Source organism: Bos grunniens, chromosome 18 (assembly GCF_055505025.1).
Source record: "Bos grunniens cultivar Pamir isolate PY7600 chromosome 18, Bosgru_T2T1.0, whole genome shotgun sequence".
Classification (NCBI taxonomy): domain Eukaryota; kingdom Metazoa; phylum Chordata; class Mammalia; order Artiodactyla; family Bovidae; genus Bos; species Bos grunniens.
In genome coordinates this window covers 20,245,562-20,261,904 of record NC_141182.1, presented here as the reverse complement: position 1 = coordinate 20,261,904, position 16,343 = coordinate 20,245,562, and the positions used below count along the sequence as shown (strand labels likewise).

The window sequence follows — 16,343 nt, the reverse complement described above, 5'->3', positions numbered from 1 at the left end:
TTTTCTTATGCAAGTCAAAATGTCTCCAAGCACATTTGTTTACAAGACTATCTTCTATCTTCTCGTGATTAAATCGCCTTTGCTCTTTTGTCAAGGATCAGTTGACTATAATTGTGTGACTCTGTTTCTGGGCTTTCTCTCTGTCCCACTGAACTATATGTCTATTCTTTTTCTAATACTATGCTGCCTTGATTATTGTAGGTTTATAGTAAGTTTTGAAGCTCACTGCTGTCAGTCCTCCAAATTCGTTTTTTATTTTCAGCATTATGTTGGCTATTCTGAGTCTTTTGTTTTCTTTTTATTTTCTGGGTACATACTCTTAATTTTTTTTTCTATTTATTTTTTTTAGTTGGAGGAAAATTGCTTTACAATGTTGTATTCATTTATTCCATACAATGACATGAATCAGTCATAATTATACATATATCCCCTTCCTCTCGAGCCTCTTTCCCCTCCCTCTAGCCCACCCCTCTAGATCCCCCCAGAGTACCAGTATGTGCTCCCTTGGTTATAGAGCAACTTCTCACCAGCTATGTATTTTACACATGGTTATATATATATACCCTGATACTATTTTCTCCACTCATCCCACTCTCTCCTTCCCCGCCTGTGTCCACAAGTGCATTCTTTACAGCTGAGCCTCCATTCTTTCCCTGCAAGTAGTTTCATCAAAACTGAGTAAGTTCTAGTGAGGTGGATGAACCTAGAGTGAAGTAAGTCAGAAAGAGAAAAACAAATATCGTATATTAACACACATATATGAACTCTAGAAAAAAAAATTTTAACATATATAAACCTCAGAATCAGTTTGTCTGTATCCATGGGGTCGCAAAGATTCAGACGCGACTGAGCGACTGAACTAAACTGATCTACAAAATAGTGTGCTGGCATTATGTTAAAACTATATATATATATAAATTTGGGAAGAATTGACATTGGGCTTCCTGTTGTCTCAGATGGTAAAGGTTCTGCCTGCAATGTGGGAGACCTGGGTTCAGTCCCTGGGTTGAGAAGATCCCCTGGAGAAGGGAATGGCAACCCACTCCAGTATACATGCCTGGAGAATTCCATGGACAGAGGAGCCTGGTGAACTACAGTCCATGGGGTCACAAAGAGTTGGACATGACTAAGCAACTAACACACACACAGAGATTCTAGAAAAAATGGTTTTGCTTTTTTTTATATATAAACTTTAGAATCCATTTGTCTGTATTTATAAAATGATGTGCTAGGATTATGTTAAATCTAGCAAACACCCTCTTCCAACAACACAAGAGAAGACTACGCATGGACTTGACCAGATACTCAATACCAAAATCAGATTGATTATATTCTTTGCAACCAAAGATGGAGAAACTATAGTCAGCAAAAACAAGACAGGGAGCTGACTGTGGCTCAGATCATGAACTCCTTATTGCCAAATTCAGACTTAAATGGAAGAAAGCAGGGAAAACCACTAGACCATTCAGGCATGACCTAAAAGTGACAAACAGATTCAAGGGATTAGATCTGATAGACAGAGTGCCTGAAGAACTATGGATGAAAGTTCATGTCATTGTACAGAAGGCCGTGACCAAGACCATTCCCAAGAAAAAGAAATGCAAAAGGGCAAATGGTTGTCTGAGGAGGCCTTACAAACGGCTATGAAAAGAAGAGAAGCGAAAGGCAAGGGAAAAAAGGAAAGCTATACAAAAGAATAGCAAGGAGAGATAAGAAAGCCTTCCTCAGTGATCAATGTAAAGAAATTGAGGAAAATAATAGACTGGGAAAGACTAGCGATCTCTTCAAGAAAATTCAAGATACCAAGGGAACTTTTCATGCACAGATGGGCACAATAAAGTACAGAAATGGTATGGACCTAACAAAAGCAGAAGATATTAAGACGAGGTGGCAAGAATACACAGAAGAACTATAAAAAATAACATCTGCATGATCCAGATAACCACGATGGTGTGATCACTCAGCTGGAGCCAGACATCTTGGAATGCAAAGTGAAGTAGGCCTCAGGAAGCATCACTACCAACAAAGTTCATGAAGGTGATGGAGCTCCATTTGAGCTCTTTCAAATCCTAAAAGATGATGCTGTGAAAGTGCTGCACTCAATATGCCAGCAAATTTGGAAAACTCAGCAGTGGCCACAGGACTGGAAAAAGTCAGTTTTCATTCCAATCCCAAAGAAAGGCAATGCCAAAGAATGCTCAAACTACCACACTATTGCACTCATCTCACACATTAGCAAAGTAATGCTCAAAATTCTCCAAGCCAGGCTTCAACAGTATATGAACCGTGAACTTCCAGATGCTCAAGCTGGATTTAGAAGAGGCAGAGGAACCAGAGATCAAATTGCCAACATCAACTGGATCATCAAAAAATCAAGAGAGTTCCAGAAAAACATCTATTTCTGCTTTATTGACTATGCCAAACCTTTGACTGTGTGGATCACAACAAACTTTGGAAAATTCTTCAAGAGGTGGGAATACCACGCCACCTGACCTGCCTCCTGAGAAATCTGTATGCAGTTCAAGACGCAACAGTTAGAACTGGACATGGAACAACAGACTGGTTCCAAATCAAGAAAGGAGTATGTCAAGGCTGTATATTGTCACCCTGCTTATTTAACTTACATGCAGAGTACATCAAGAGAAATGCTGGACTGGATAAAGCACAAGCTGGAATCAAGATTGCTGGGAGAAATATCAATAACCTCAGATATGCAGATGACACCACACTTATGGCAGGAAATGAAGAGGAGGAACTAAAGAGCCTCTTGATGAAAGTGAAAGAGGAGAGTGAAAAAGTTGGCTTAAAACTCAACATTCAGAAAACAAAGATCCTACCATCTGGTCCCATCACTTCATGGTAAATAGATGGGGAAACAGTGACAAACTTTATTTTAGGAGGCTCCACGATCACTGCAAATGGTGACTGCAGCCATGAAATTAAAAGACGCTTACTCCTTAGAGGAAAAGCTATGAGCAAACTAGACAGCTTATTAAAAAACAGAGATGCTACTTTGCCAACAAAGGTCCATCTAGTCAAAGCTATGGTTTTTCCAGTAGTCATGTGTGGATGTGAGAGTTGGACTATAAAGAAAGCTGAGTGACAAAAAATTGATGCTTTTAAACCGTGGTATTGGAGGACTCTTGAGAGTCCCTTGGACTGCAAAGAGATCCAACCATTCCATCCTAAAGGAAATCAGTCCTGAATATTCATTGAAAGGACTGATATTGAAACTGAAAGTCCAAAACTTTGGTCACCTGATGCAAAGAACTGACTCATTGAAAAAAAGCGCTGATGCTAGGAAAGATTGAAGGTGGGGGGAGAAGGAGATGACAGAGGATGAGATGGTTGGATGGCATCACCGACTCAATGGACATGAGTTTGAGTAGACTCTCAGAGTTTGTAAAGGACAGGGAGGCCTGGCACGCTGCAGTCCATGAGACTGAAAAAAGTCAGACATGACTGAGCAACTGAACTGTACTGAACTGATAGATAAAGTTGGGAAGAACTGGCATTTTAACAATATTGAATTTTTGAACAAGGCTTTTTTTTTTTTTAAACCAGCTTAGTTCACTTCAGTTGCTCAGTCGTGTCCGACTCTTTGCGACCCCATGAATCACAGCAGGCCAGGCCTCCCTGTCCATCACCAACTCCCGGAGTTCACTCAGACTCACGTCCATCGAGTCAGTGATGCCATCCAGCCATCTCATCCTCTGTTGTCCCCTTCTCCTCCTGCCCCCAATCCCTCCCAACATCAGAGTCTTTTCCAATGAGTCAACTCTTTGCATGAGGTGGCCAAAGTACTGGAGTTTCAGCTTCAGCATCATTCCTTCCAAAGAAATCCCAGGGCTGATCTCCTTCAGAATGGACTGGTTGGATCTCCTTGCAGTCCAAGGGAATATCAAGAGTCTTCTCCAACACCACAGTTCAAAAGCATCAATTCTTTGGTGCTCAGCCTTCTTCACAGTCCAACTCTCACATCCATACATGACCACTGGAAAAACCATAGCCTTGACTAGACGAACTGTTGTTGGCAAAGTAATGTCTCTGCTTTTCAATATGCTATCTAGGTTGGTCATAACTTTCCTTCCAAGGAGTAAGCATCTTTTAATTTCATGGCTGCAGTCACCATCTGCAGTGATTTTGGAGCCCCCCAAAATAAAGTCTGACACTGTTTCCACTGTTTCCCCATCTATTTCCCATGAAGTGTTGGGACCAGATGCCATGATCTTCGTTTTCTGAATGTTGAGCTTTAAGCCAACTTTTTCACTCTCCTCTTTCACTTTCATCAAGAGGCTTTATAGTTCCTCTTCACTTTCTGCCATAAGGGTGGTGTCATCTGCATATCTGAGGTTACTGATATTTCTCCTGGCAATCTTGATTCCAGCTTGTGCTTTTTCCAGTCCAGCATTTCTCATGATGTTCTCTGCATATAAGTTAAATAAGCAGGGTGACAATATATAGCCTTGACGTACTCCTTTTCCTATTTGGAACCAGTCTGTTGTTCTATGTCCAGTTCTAACTGTTGCTTCCTGACCTGCAAGGGTGTAATTGACATAAATTAAGCTACCCCTTTAATGTGCACAACTTGATAAATTTTGATGTATATATGCATTCCTGAAGCCATCACTACACACAATATAATGAACAAATTCATCAGTTACCAATTTCTTCATGTCTCATTTTAATTTCTTCCTTCTTATCCACCTCTCCAAATAACCAATAGGATCTCTATTATCAGTTTACATTTCATATACTTCCATATAAATGGAGTAATACAGCATATATATATTTTTGGTCTGATTTATCACTTTCACTCAGTATAATTATTATGAGATTCATAAATGTCATAGTACATACCCATAGAGTATTTCTTTTAATCCTCAGGTAATATCCAATTGTATAGATATACCACAATTTGTTTATTTGTCCATCTGTTGAAGAACATTGGATTGTTTCCAGCTTTCAGCTATTCCAAATAGCAGCTGTAAACACTTGTATAGAAGTCTTCATATGGACACATGCTTCCATATTTCTTGTGTAAATATCTGGGAGTAGAATGACCGGATCAACTGATAAGCATAATTTTACCTTCTTAAGCAACTGCCATCCCATGCTCATCAATACCTTCATCTGTTGCAACTCAATTCCAGGGAACATTGTGAGATGTTAAAAATAGACATCTTCAAGCTGTTCTCTGACAGAAGAAGGAAGTGGTATGACAGCAATTAGAAACACTGGCCTCAAAGGTTGAGAAAGTTCAGTCCAAGTCAGACACTTCTTCCACCGCAGTCTTCTCTACTCTTGTTAGAGATATTTATTATTATGGACAGAAACATGTGGTTTTTGTGATTCTGTTCACTCCCTTCATGACAATGGATTCATAATTTTGCCATAGGTTTTAAATCTCAAGGGGTTTTAGACTGATTCTTTTCTAGTTTCAATAGCATGTTACTTAGACAACACTTTTGGGGAAACTTTCACATATTGTTCTCGCTTCCTGAAGATATGTTATGTTCTCCTTCAAAAAAAAACCGTATATATATGCAGTCTTCTTGTTTACATCCCCTTGTGTAAAGTTCTAGGCCCCTTGGTTCTTCTTTTTTAAACTGTTTCTTTTCCATCCCTCTCTTCTACATTTCTTGGACTAAGTAAGGGTTTTTATTGAGAACTTCTTCTTTTCCCTTTAAGCCACTACCACAATAGTTTCCAGATAATGGGGACACATTTAAAAAAATTATTTGATACGTTTTTAAAGTTACACTACATTTTCAGTTATTACAAAATATTAGCTACATTCACCATGCTGTTCAATACATCCTGTCTTATACCCAATGGTTTGTACCCCTCACTCCCTCATCCCTGGTATATTGCCCCCCACCACCTCCAATAACACTTAATTTGTTCTCTATATCTGTTGAGTTTGCTTATTTTATGCTATATTCACTAATTTGTTTTACTTTTTAGATTCCACATATAAACAACATCATACAGTATTTCTCTGTCTGATTTATTTCACTTAGTATAAAGCCCTCCAATTCCATCCATGTTGTTGCAAATGGCAAAATTCCATTCTTTTCTATGATCAAGTAGTATTCCATTACATACATGCCACATCCACTTTATCCGTTCATCTGCTGATGGACATTTAGATTGCTTCCATGTCTTGGCTGTTGTAAATCATTCTGCTGTGAACACTGGGATACATGTATCTTTTCGCATTAGTGTTTTTGAAGTGATGTTTCTGTTTTTCCTTTTTGGTTAGGTCCTAACATTATCTTTCTTTTTAACCTAAGGATATTTCAGTACCTTTTGGTCTAAGAGGTTTTGATGGCTGAAAGACAGCCAGTCTTGGATGGTGTTTCCCTTGTCAGCTTGGGTACTTACGGCATCAGTACAGGTGGAGGTGGGCTGGGGTGGCATGAAGGCTGTAGATGCTGTGAGCTATAAGAATCTTCCTTTTCTCCTTCCCTCCCTTCTCTTGAAAACAAGAACTTTCCTCCTGTTCTTTCTAAAACAACAACATAACTCATCTCTTTTTGACCCCTCTTTGTGCTGGGTTTGAAGCTTTGTGGAACTCTAGAGCAAGAATTGGTACACATTTTCTTATAATAAATATTTTAGGCTTTGCCAGTCAGGAGTTAAAAATCAAGGCTATTATGTAGGTACTTGTATAACTATTTAAAATGTAACTATTTCAGAATGTAAAAAAAAAAAAAAAATTCTTACCTCTTGGATCATAAACCAACAGGCAGCTGGCCAGCTTTGGCTCCCATAGTTTTGCTGAACTTTGCTCTAGAGGACTGGATAAGATCTAAGTTCTCATGGGATTTGGGGTGTGCTCAACTATAGAGAGTAGTGCAGAATCCTTGGGAAAATTTATGTTCAAATACAGAATGAATTCACATCAAATCTATCTCTATCAATGCTATCTGTTAAAATCCATCTGAAATAATTTTCTCTGCAAATGAAAAAGCTATTACTGAATTTCTCACTGAGCTGGGCCTGATATGTACAAGGGAAAGTAGTGACTGGTTGCTGACTGGTTCTAAAATTTTCTCCTACTTCAGAAAATTCTACAGCCTCATTTTTCTCCAGTGATCTTTCCATTCCAGTGAAGCAGTTCACACTCATCTTCCCACTCAACCTCTTTGCCCTGACATCCACACGTTTCCTGTGGTCTCTCTGTGGCTGGCTCTTAACTCCCCCGCCTCCTCATGCCCTCCATCCACTGCCACCTGTGCCAAGTTAAGTCTGTCTGCATCCCTAATGTGAGGAATTGCCAACATGCAAAACCTGAACCCTGAGAGTAAGAACGCTGATTTCAGAGAGAGTAGTGGTCTGGACAGACATGGAACGTGGCCTCACACGATTTCCACCTTGAGGTGCCACACCCTTGGATAATCCACTCCCTGTGAAGTCTGGGCTAGAACTAGCGACTTGCTTCTAAAGTACTGAGCTGTCCCGTTCAAGATGTGGTTGGTTACAAAAATCTATGACTGTCTCATTAGCATGCCTTCTCTTGCTTTCTGACTTGTTCAGTTCAATGAAGACAGTTGTCAAGTTGTGAGCTGCCCTATGGAGAGGCCCGGGTGGCCTGGAACTGAGGGTGGCCTCTGGCCCACTGCCATCAAGGAGCTGAGGTCGTCAGTGCAACCCCTGGGAGAAACTGAATCCTGCCAAAAGCCACGGAGAGAACTTGGAAGCAAATTCTTCCTTAGTCCAGCTTCAAGACCACAGTAACCCTAACGGACACCTCAACTACAGCCTCCTAAGAGACCACAGGCTTAGAACTCAGCCAAGCTACACCTGGATTCCTGAGCTGTGGAAACCATGAGATAGTAAATGTTGTTTTAAGTCAGTAAGTTTTGGGGCTATTTTGTTATACAGCAATAGATAATTCCAGTAACCTCAGATTTATGATAATGTGTAGTGGGAGAAAACGGGCATACTAAACATCTGTATTGGTGTGTACTCAGCTAGGTCCAATCTCTGTGACCCCTTGGACTGTAGCCCACTAGGCTCCTCTGTCCATGGATTTCCCAGGCAAGAATACTGGAATGGGCTTCCATTTCCTTCTCCAGGGATCTTCCTGAGCCAGGGATTGAACCTGCATCTCCTGCATTGGCAGGCGGATTCTTTACCACTGAGCTACCACTAAATATTTAATCTTCTTTTCAAATGTATTTAAGTAAAAAAAAAGAAAGAAAAAAAAACTTTACTACAGATGAAAACATTCAAATGTGACACATATTTCAAAAATTATGAAAATGACTGTTTTAGGCAATGGCTTTGAATTCATCACCACCAATAATCTGTCATGATTTAAGACTCCCACCCCTGCTCTCTTCTCCATCTCTATCACATCTTTACACCACAATTTTGTGTAGTTGCCTTGTGATGGCAAGGTGGGATGGCAAGTATCCACTCAGCATTTTGTTGTTTTGAGGTCTATTTTAGGACCTGAAGGAGAAAGATACAAAATGATTTCATGTCTAGGTTCATGGGTTTAATGTTGTAGTGAAGCATCAGAATTTATTTTCATGAAACAATTTATATGCACGTAGGAATAAGAGATTGTGCAATGAACATGGGACTTGGATAAATATTCAAGATTTGGGGGAGATCTGGATTATCAGTTCAGTTCATTTCAGTCTCTCGCCCAGTCATGCTTGATTCTTAGAGGCCCCATGGACTGCAGCAAGCCAGGCTTCCCTGTCGATTACCAAGTCCCAGAGCTTGCTCAAACTCATGTCTGTCGAGTCAGGGATGCCATCCAACCATCTCATCCTCTGTCATCCCCTTCTCCTCCTGCCTTCAATCTTTCCCAGCATCAGGGTCTGCTCAAATGAGTCAGCTCTTCACATCAGGTGGTCAAAGTATTGGAACTTCAGCTTCCGTCCTTCCAATGAATATTTAGGACTGATTCCTTTAGCATGGACTGGTTTGATCTTCTTGACAATCTGGATCATAAAGGGAAATTACAGAGATTAGAAAAGTCTAGAGAGACTTTAAGGAAAGGTCATTTCAGCTCTGGAAGAAGGGTCAATTTAGCACTCACTGTGTGCTACTGTAAATACGGTACCATGCGCCTATAGGAAGCAGTAAAGGGACACACTGTCCTGGTTTGTCTGGGTCTGAGACTTTGCTGGGACAGGGAATTTTCCGTGCAAACACCAGGAAAGCCCCTGGATGGTTGGCCTCCCTAAGTGGTGGCCTCTGTACTTGTGGAGCTTTGAGTCTGTGAAAAGTCACAGTTGGGCAAACCTTGTGAGAGACATTGTGGAAAACTGAACAATGGTCCCCACATATCTCCACCTCACCCCTGTAACCTACAAATAGTACCTTATACATCAAAAGCAGGTGGTTCAGTGGCAAAGAAATTGCCTGCCAATGCAGTAGACCTAAGAGACTGGGTTTCATCCTTGGGTCAGGAAGATTCCCTTCAGGAGGGCATGGCAACCCACTCCAGTATTGTTGCTTGGAGAATCCCATGGCCAGAGGAACCTGGCAGGCTACAGTCCATAGGGTTACAAAGAGTTAGACATGACTGAAGTAACTTAGCACACACACATGCCTGCAAAGGTTCATTTTATGTGTCAGTTTGACCAGCCATGGGATGCTCAGATTAAACTTTGTTTCTGGGATCATCTTTGGGCATGTTTCCTCGTGAACTAGCATTTGAATTGATGGACTAGGGAAAGTAGATCACCCTCCCCCATGTGTGAGGGAGAGCATCCATTTCCTTCTTGACTGCCTGACTGAGCAATATACAGGTCTTCTGCCTTTGGACTGGGATTTACACCATCATCAGCTCCCCTGATTTGCTGGCTTTAAGACCTGAGTGGAATTACAGGACCAGCCTCATGGGGTCCCCCATTTTCTTCCCCAGGCTTCAGTTTGCACATGGTGGATTGTGGAACTTCTCAGGCTCCATGATCTTGTGAGTCAATGCATCATAATCAATCAGTCTCTCTCCATCAATAAATAGGTGTATGATAGATAGATACAGCTATATCTCCCATTGGAGACATATTATACACACACGCATCCATGCACACACACACATACACATATTCTGTTTCTCTCAAGAACCCAGACTAGTATACCTCCCAAGCCTAGGACATGTTAGAATGAAATGCATACTGGTTAAGTACTTATCTCCAATGTGGGAAAAACTCACACCCTGAAAAATGGAGATAATCCATTTTAGTGTGAAGAAAACAGGAATATTTCCATATTTTTCTCTATCTCATTATTTTCCTATTTCTACTTGGAGTTTTGTTATATACAGTAGATAATGTAGTCATGCTTGTGTATCATTTATAAATCAATAAGTAGATAGTGATGGAAGTGTCTCTTCACGCATTTTCTTCATAATGGGGTGTGCAATAAAAAGGTCTGATGATCAGAAATCTCTATAATGTTACACTTGGGTCGATTTACAGCCACCCCTACTTGCCTCCTATTGGATTCAGGAGATGTTTTACAACCTCTCCCGTCCTCCACATGTTCAATCTGTGAAATGGGATGGCAACCATGATACTAATACTTTAACTCATGATGTTGGATGAGGGCTAAAATTGAGGCTGCATATGAGAGCTGGGACTAGAGTGAGCTCTCAGGGTATGTAAATGCAGAGTTGGCCCCTGACATTTCACATCTACTGCCCATGAGCACTTGGCATGTACTTGCCACTGGTAGCTACTAGAATTGATACTCACTCTCAGTCCAGCCCCAGACTGGAAGCCCCCCTCCAACCAAGGCCCTCTCCCAGGAAACCTTAGATACTGAGTTTCCCATATCCCCAATCCCTGCAGTTCAGAGAGAAATGTGGTTGGCCTTTCCAGAGTGAAGGCTCAACCCTGCCAAGCCTCACACTGGAGGCCAGCTCTCCCCACATCAGGCACACTCTTAAACATCTGTCTGTGGTGTGATTTATTCTATTTTAAAATGAGGTTTTCAAACAACTCACTATCTTAATTTTAGCAGTTCAGCTCCTTTGTATGCTAACAATACCAAACATGCAAATGAGCTACCACTTTGCTTTCTAGCAAAAATGTTTCTGTGCAAACACTTGATTTTATAACGCACTTTGCAGCTTTCTCCTATAATTAGTTGTTAAATCTATATTTGACTTTGTCTAAGTGGTTGCATTGCAAGGCTATTTTTCTTGCCTCTCACTTTGGCTGGTTCATCTTACCCCTGCTCATGTATCTGTCTGCATGGGGACATAGCTTCTTGGCTAGTTTCTAGCTGGAAGGCAAAAATCAAGAAACATGCCAAAAGTCAGGGCACAGTTGCACCCAGAGACAATAAAGACTCCTGGATGTGTCAGGTTCAAATCGCATGTCTCTCACCCACTTTTTTTTTTTCTTTTAAAGGGAGTATGGCCAATCAACAATGTAGTGATAATTTTGGGTGAACAGCAAAAGGACTCAACCATACATGTATATGTATCCCTTCTCCCCCAGACTTTCTCCCATCCAGGCTGCCATTGAGCAGAATTCCCTGAGATATGCATGTTGGTTATCCATTTTAAATATAGCAGTGTGTACATACTGATCCTGAACTCCCTAACTATCCCTTCCCCCATACTTCCCCCCAGCTATCATAAGTTCATTCTCTAAGTCTGTGAGTCCCTTTCTGTTTTGTAAATACCTTCATCTGTATCATTTCTTTTTAGATTTCACATATAAGGGATGTCATATGATGTTCCTCCTTCTCTGACTTGCTTCACTCAGTATGGCAATCTCTAGTTCCATCCACATTTCTGCAAATGGCATTATTTCATTCTTTTTAATGGCTGAGTAGTATTCCATTTTATATATGCACCACATCTTCTTTATCCATTCCTCTGTCAACAGACATCTCATTCTCTTTGGATCAGCAGGTTAACCATGACCTGCCCTTTTTCATGGTGAGATGGGAGCAGAAGTACAAGAGGATGGGCTTAACCATGAAGCTCAGATCTGGCTTCCACCTGCATCATTTCTTCCAGCATCCAACACCAACGGACAGCAGGTGTTTTCCTCCCACCATGAGGGGGAAGCAAGCCTTATGGCCAAGTTCAATAGCAGTCAGTGGGGAAGTATATTGCTCCTTTGGCAGTGAAGAAGGGAAGAAAGTGAACATTTTTGAACAACAATCTCCCATAAGTACCAAAAAACAGAGCTCGAAGTGTTGTTCATTCATACTCAGTCATGGGAAAGGTTTTTTGAGTGACTACTTGACACTGGTTACTGCAGGTAACAGTGATTTAAGGGTTTAGACAGAAGATACCATGAACTCACATTTCCTGTGCTTATGGTCTAGACTAATCATGTCATTGAGGCTGACCTCAAACTCTCCAGTCTCCTACAGATGGTGGAGCCTGAAACCTATGCAGTTTGGGAGCCCTTGATGGCTCAGTGGTAAAGAATCCACCGGCAATGCAGGAAACTCAGTTTTGAGCCCTGGGTCAGGAAGGTCCCCTGAGGAGGAAATGGCAACCCACTCCAGTGTTCCTGCCTGGAGAATCCCATGGATAGAGGAGCCTGGACTATAGTCCATGTGTTCACCAAGAGTCAGAAGTGAATGACTTAGGGACTAAAACTAGAACAACATCAAGAAAAAGACTGCAAAAGCATGACATAAACTTAGGCATGATGGTCATGTTTATTTAAAACAAGAAAGGAAATCATGACAAGATACCAATTTTAAGAAGCTGATTGACCAATTTTTTAATTAAAACTTCCAGACAAAGAATTTTTAAATTAATTAGCTGCCTGGAACACCTCTGTAGTACTTTTTCTTACAATTTTGGCTTCACACTCTTGGATTGCCTCTTATGATAATAACTTTGTCATATTTTCAGTGGAGAGACTAGAAAGACAGGTCAGTCTTTCCTCTCTATGGTTGATCAAAATAGTAAAACATGATATTTGGGCTGTGTGAAACATGCAACTTCACCGAGAGAAGTCCTCACTGAAAGATACAGGTTTGAACTCTTCAAACACAATATTTCTGATAAATTATATTTCATGAGATGTTCATATAAATGATGGTGGGTTTATAATTATATTGTCAATAAAATGCTGCTCTATTTGGCATATTCTGACAGGAAAGAGCTTCTATTTTGACTAGGAATTAATGTGAACAGAAATTTCTGCTTATAAGTTTGCACATTTGACCAGTACAGAGTTTTTCATAGCCTTGTTCTGACTCACTGCTTTTCAAACGTGTTTCTTCTCTCCTCTTCTGTCCTCCTAATTCTAGGACTGGGGACCACAGACACGCTCCTATCTCGATACAGTGTCTGTCTTTGCACCATCTTGTCACAATGCAGTGAGCTGGCCCAGGGGCGGGAGCTGAACTCACAGCTTGCCTGAACCCACACTTACCCTGGGGCAGCCATCAATAGCTTACTCTCCATGGGCCCTCTGTACCACAAAAATATATCTCACTAAATACAGGCAAAAAGTGTCCTCAACACAGTGTCCTCTTGACCAGCTCCTGAAAAACGTTGTCAGCAACCAACACATGGACAAGTGTAATGTGAGGAAAATTAAAACAGAAAGAAATAGCAGCCCTGCTGCTGCTGCTGCTGCCAAGTTGCTTCAGTCGTGTCTGACTCTGTGAGACCCCGTAGATGGCAGCCCACTAGGCTCCTTTGTCCCTGGGATTCTCCAGGCAAGAAGACTGGAGGGGGTTGCCGTTTCCTTCTCCAATGCATGAAAGTGAAAAGTGAAAGTGAAGTCACTCAGTCGTGTCCGACTCTTAGCAACCCCATGGACTGCAGCCCACCAGGCTCCACCATCCCTGGGATTCTCCAGGCGAGAAGACTGGAGTGGGTTGCCATTTCCTTCTCCAATGCATGAAAGTGAAAAGTGAAAGTGAAGTCGCTCAGTCGTGCCTGACTCTTAGCGACCCCATGGACTGCAGCCTACCAGGCTCCTCCATCCATGGGATTTTCTAGGCAAGCGTACTGGAGTGGGGTGCCATTGTGACCCAAGTGCAATGAAAATACATAATTTTGCAAATTTCACAAAAACATACTGCCTTAATCAGTCTATTCAGGTCACTGAAACAAAATGCCATATACTGGGTAGCCTGGAAACAGCAAATATTTCTTTATCAGAGTTCTGGAGTTTGGGAAGTTCAAGATCAAGGTGCCAGCAGATTAATGTCTGGTGAGGGCCACTTCCTAGTTCATGAACAGCTGTCTTCTAGTGTAACCTTTTCATTCCAATCCCAAAGAAAGGCAATGCCAAAGAATGTTCAAACTACTGCACAATTGCACTCATCTCAAACACCAGTAAAGTAATGCTCAAAATTCTCCAAGCCAGGCTTCAGCAATATGTGAACCATGAACTTCCAGATGTTCAAGCTGGTTTTAGAAAAGGCAGAGGAACCAGAGATCAAATTGCCAACATCTTCTGGATCATGGAAAAAGGAAGAGAGTTCCAGAAAAACATCTATTTCTGCTTCATTGACTATACCAAAGCCTTTGACTGTGTGGATCACAATAAACTGTGGAAAATTCTGAAAGAGATGGGAATACCAGACCACCTGACCTGCCTCTTGAGAAACCTATATGCAGGTCAGGAAGCAACAGTTAGAACTGGACATGGAACAACAGACTGCTTCCAAATAGGAAAAGGACTCCGTCAAGGATGTATATTGTCACCCTGCTTATTTAACTTCTATGCAGAGTACATCATGAGAAAAGCTGGGCTGGAAGAAGCACAAGTTGGAATCAAGATTGCCAGGACAAATATCAATAACCTCAGATATACAGATGACACCACCCTTATGGAAGAAAGTGAAGAGGAACTATAAAGCCTCTTGATGAAAGTGAAAGAGGAGAGTGAAAAAGTTGGCTTAAAGCTCAACATTCAGAAAACGAAGATCATGGCATCTGGTCCCATCACTTCATGGGAAATAGATGGGAAACAGTGGAAACAGTGTCAGACTTTATTTTTTTGGGGTCCCAAATCACTGCAGATGGTGATTGCAGCCATGAAATTAAAAGACGCTTACTCCTTGGAAGGAAAGTTAAGACCAACCTAGACAGCTTATTAAAAAGCAGAGATATTACTTTGCCAACAAAGGTCCATCTAGTCAAGGCTATGGTTTTTCCAGTAATGATGTATGGATGTGAGAGTTGGACTGTGAAGAAAGCTGAGTGCCTAAGAATTGATGCTTTTGAGCTGTGGTGTGGGAGAAGACTCTTGAGATTCCCTGGACTGCAAGGAGATCCAACCAGTCCATTCTAGAGGAGATCAGTCTGGGTGTTCATTGGAAGGACTGATGCTAAAGCTGAAACTCCAATACTCTGGCCACCTCATGCGAAGAGTTGACTCATTGGAAAAGACCCTGATGCTAGGAGGGATTGGGGGCAGGAGGAGAAGGGGACGACAGAGGATGAGATGGCTGGATGGCATCACCGACTCAATGGACATGAGTTTGGGTGGACTCTGGGAGTTGGTGATGGACAGGGAGGCCTGGCGTGCTGCAATTCATGGGGTGGCAAAGAGCCGGACACAACTGACCGACTGAACTGAACTGAACATGATGGGAGATTTCTCATACCTCCGTTATAAAGACACGAATCCCATTCATGACCTAATCACCTCCCAAATGTCTCATGTACTAACACCATCTCTTGGGGGTTAGGATTTCCACATATGGATTTGGAGGGGACACAATCGCTATACAACAGGTGATCACGTGAACCCACTGTTAAGCCCTTCTCTGGGCTGCGGAAAGGGTTTGTGCAAGTAAGCAGTGCTAAAAATCAAGCTTCATGAACTTCATGGTAAGCCCAAACCTCCTTGAGCTCCCCCAGCACAGACTCCATCCTCAGAGTTTCATGCCAGGGAGCATGACTCCTTGAAGGAGCTACTTCTGTAATATATCCTGGGAACTGTGACAAGGGAGGGTCTGTAGTTTTCCTTCCCTTTATACTTTGTATCAAGGAGAATCTGACATAGCCTTGTCCCATCCTCTCTCTGTTTCTCTTTCTTTCCTCTTCTAGCCTCTGATCTTGTTACTGATTCTTCCTTTTGGCTTCTCCTTGCCTTCCTGACTTGACTGCATAAACCACAGACTTCCTAGAGAAAGCCTGCCCCAGCCCCAGGGGCCCTTCCTGTAAAGCCTTCTCCCAGGGACTTTAGGAAGTTCTTTCTAGATAAGATGCTAATAAAGGCTTATATGCATATGAGAAAATACTCAAACTCATTGCTAATGATGAAAATGCAGATTGAAAATCACAGTAAAGGACTTCTCCAGCAGTCTAATGGTTAAGACTCTGCACTTCCAATGCAGGGGTGTGGGTTCATTCCCTGGTTGGAGAAATGAGA

At 41.7% G+C, this 16,343-nt stretch overlaps 1 long non-coding RNA gene across 1 annotated transcript in view; it reads left to right on the top strand.

Annotated features, from left to right (window-relative positions):
• The window catches only part of LOC147353206 (uncharacterized), a 90,988-nt gene extending 83,127 nt beyond the window's left edge, over positions 1–7,861 (top strand). Inside the window, exon 3 of the long non-coding RNA XR_015145002.1 lies at positions 7,543–7,861. This is a non-coding gene — a long non-coding RNA (uncharacterized LOC147353206). The remainder of the gene's footprint in view (positions 1–7,542) is intronic.
• The last annotated feature ends 8,482 nt before the right edge of the window (positions 7,862–16,343 follow it).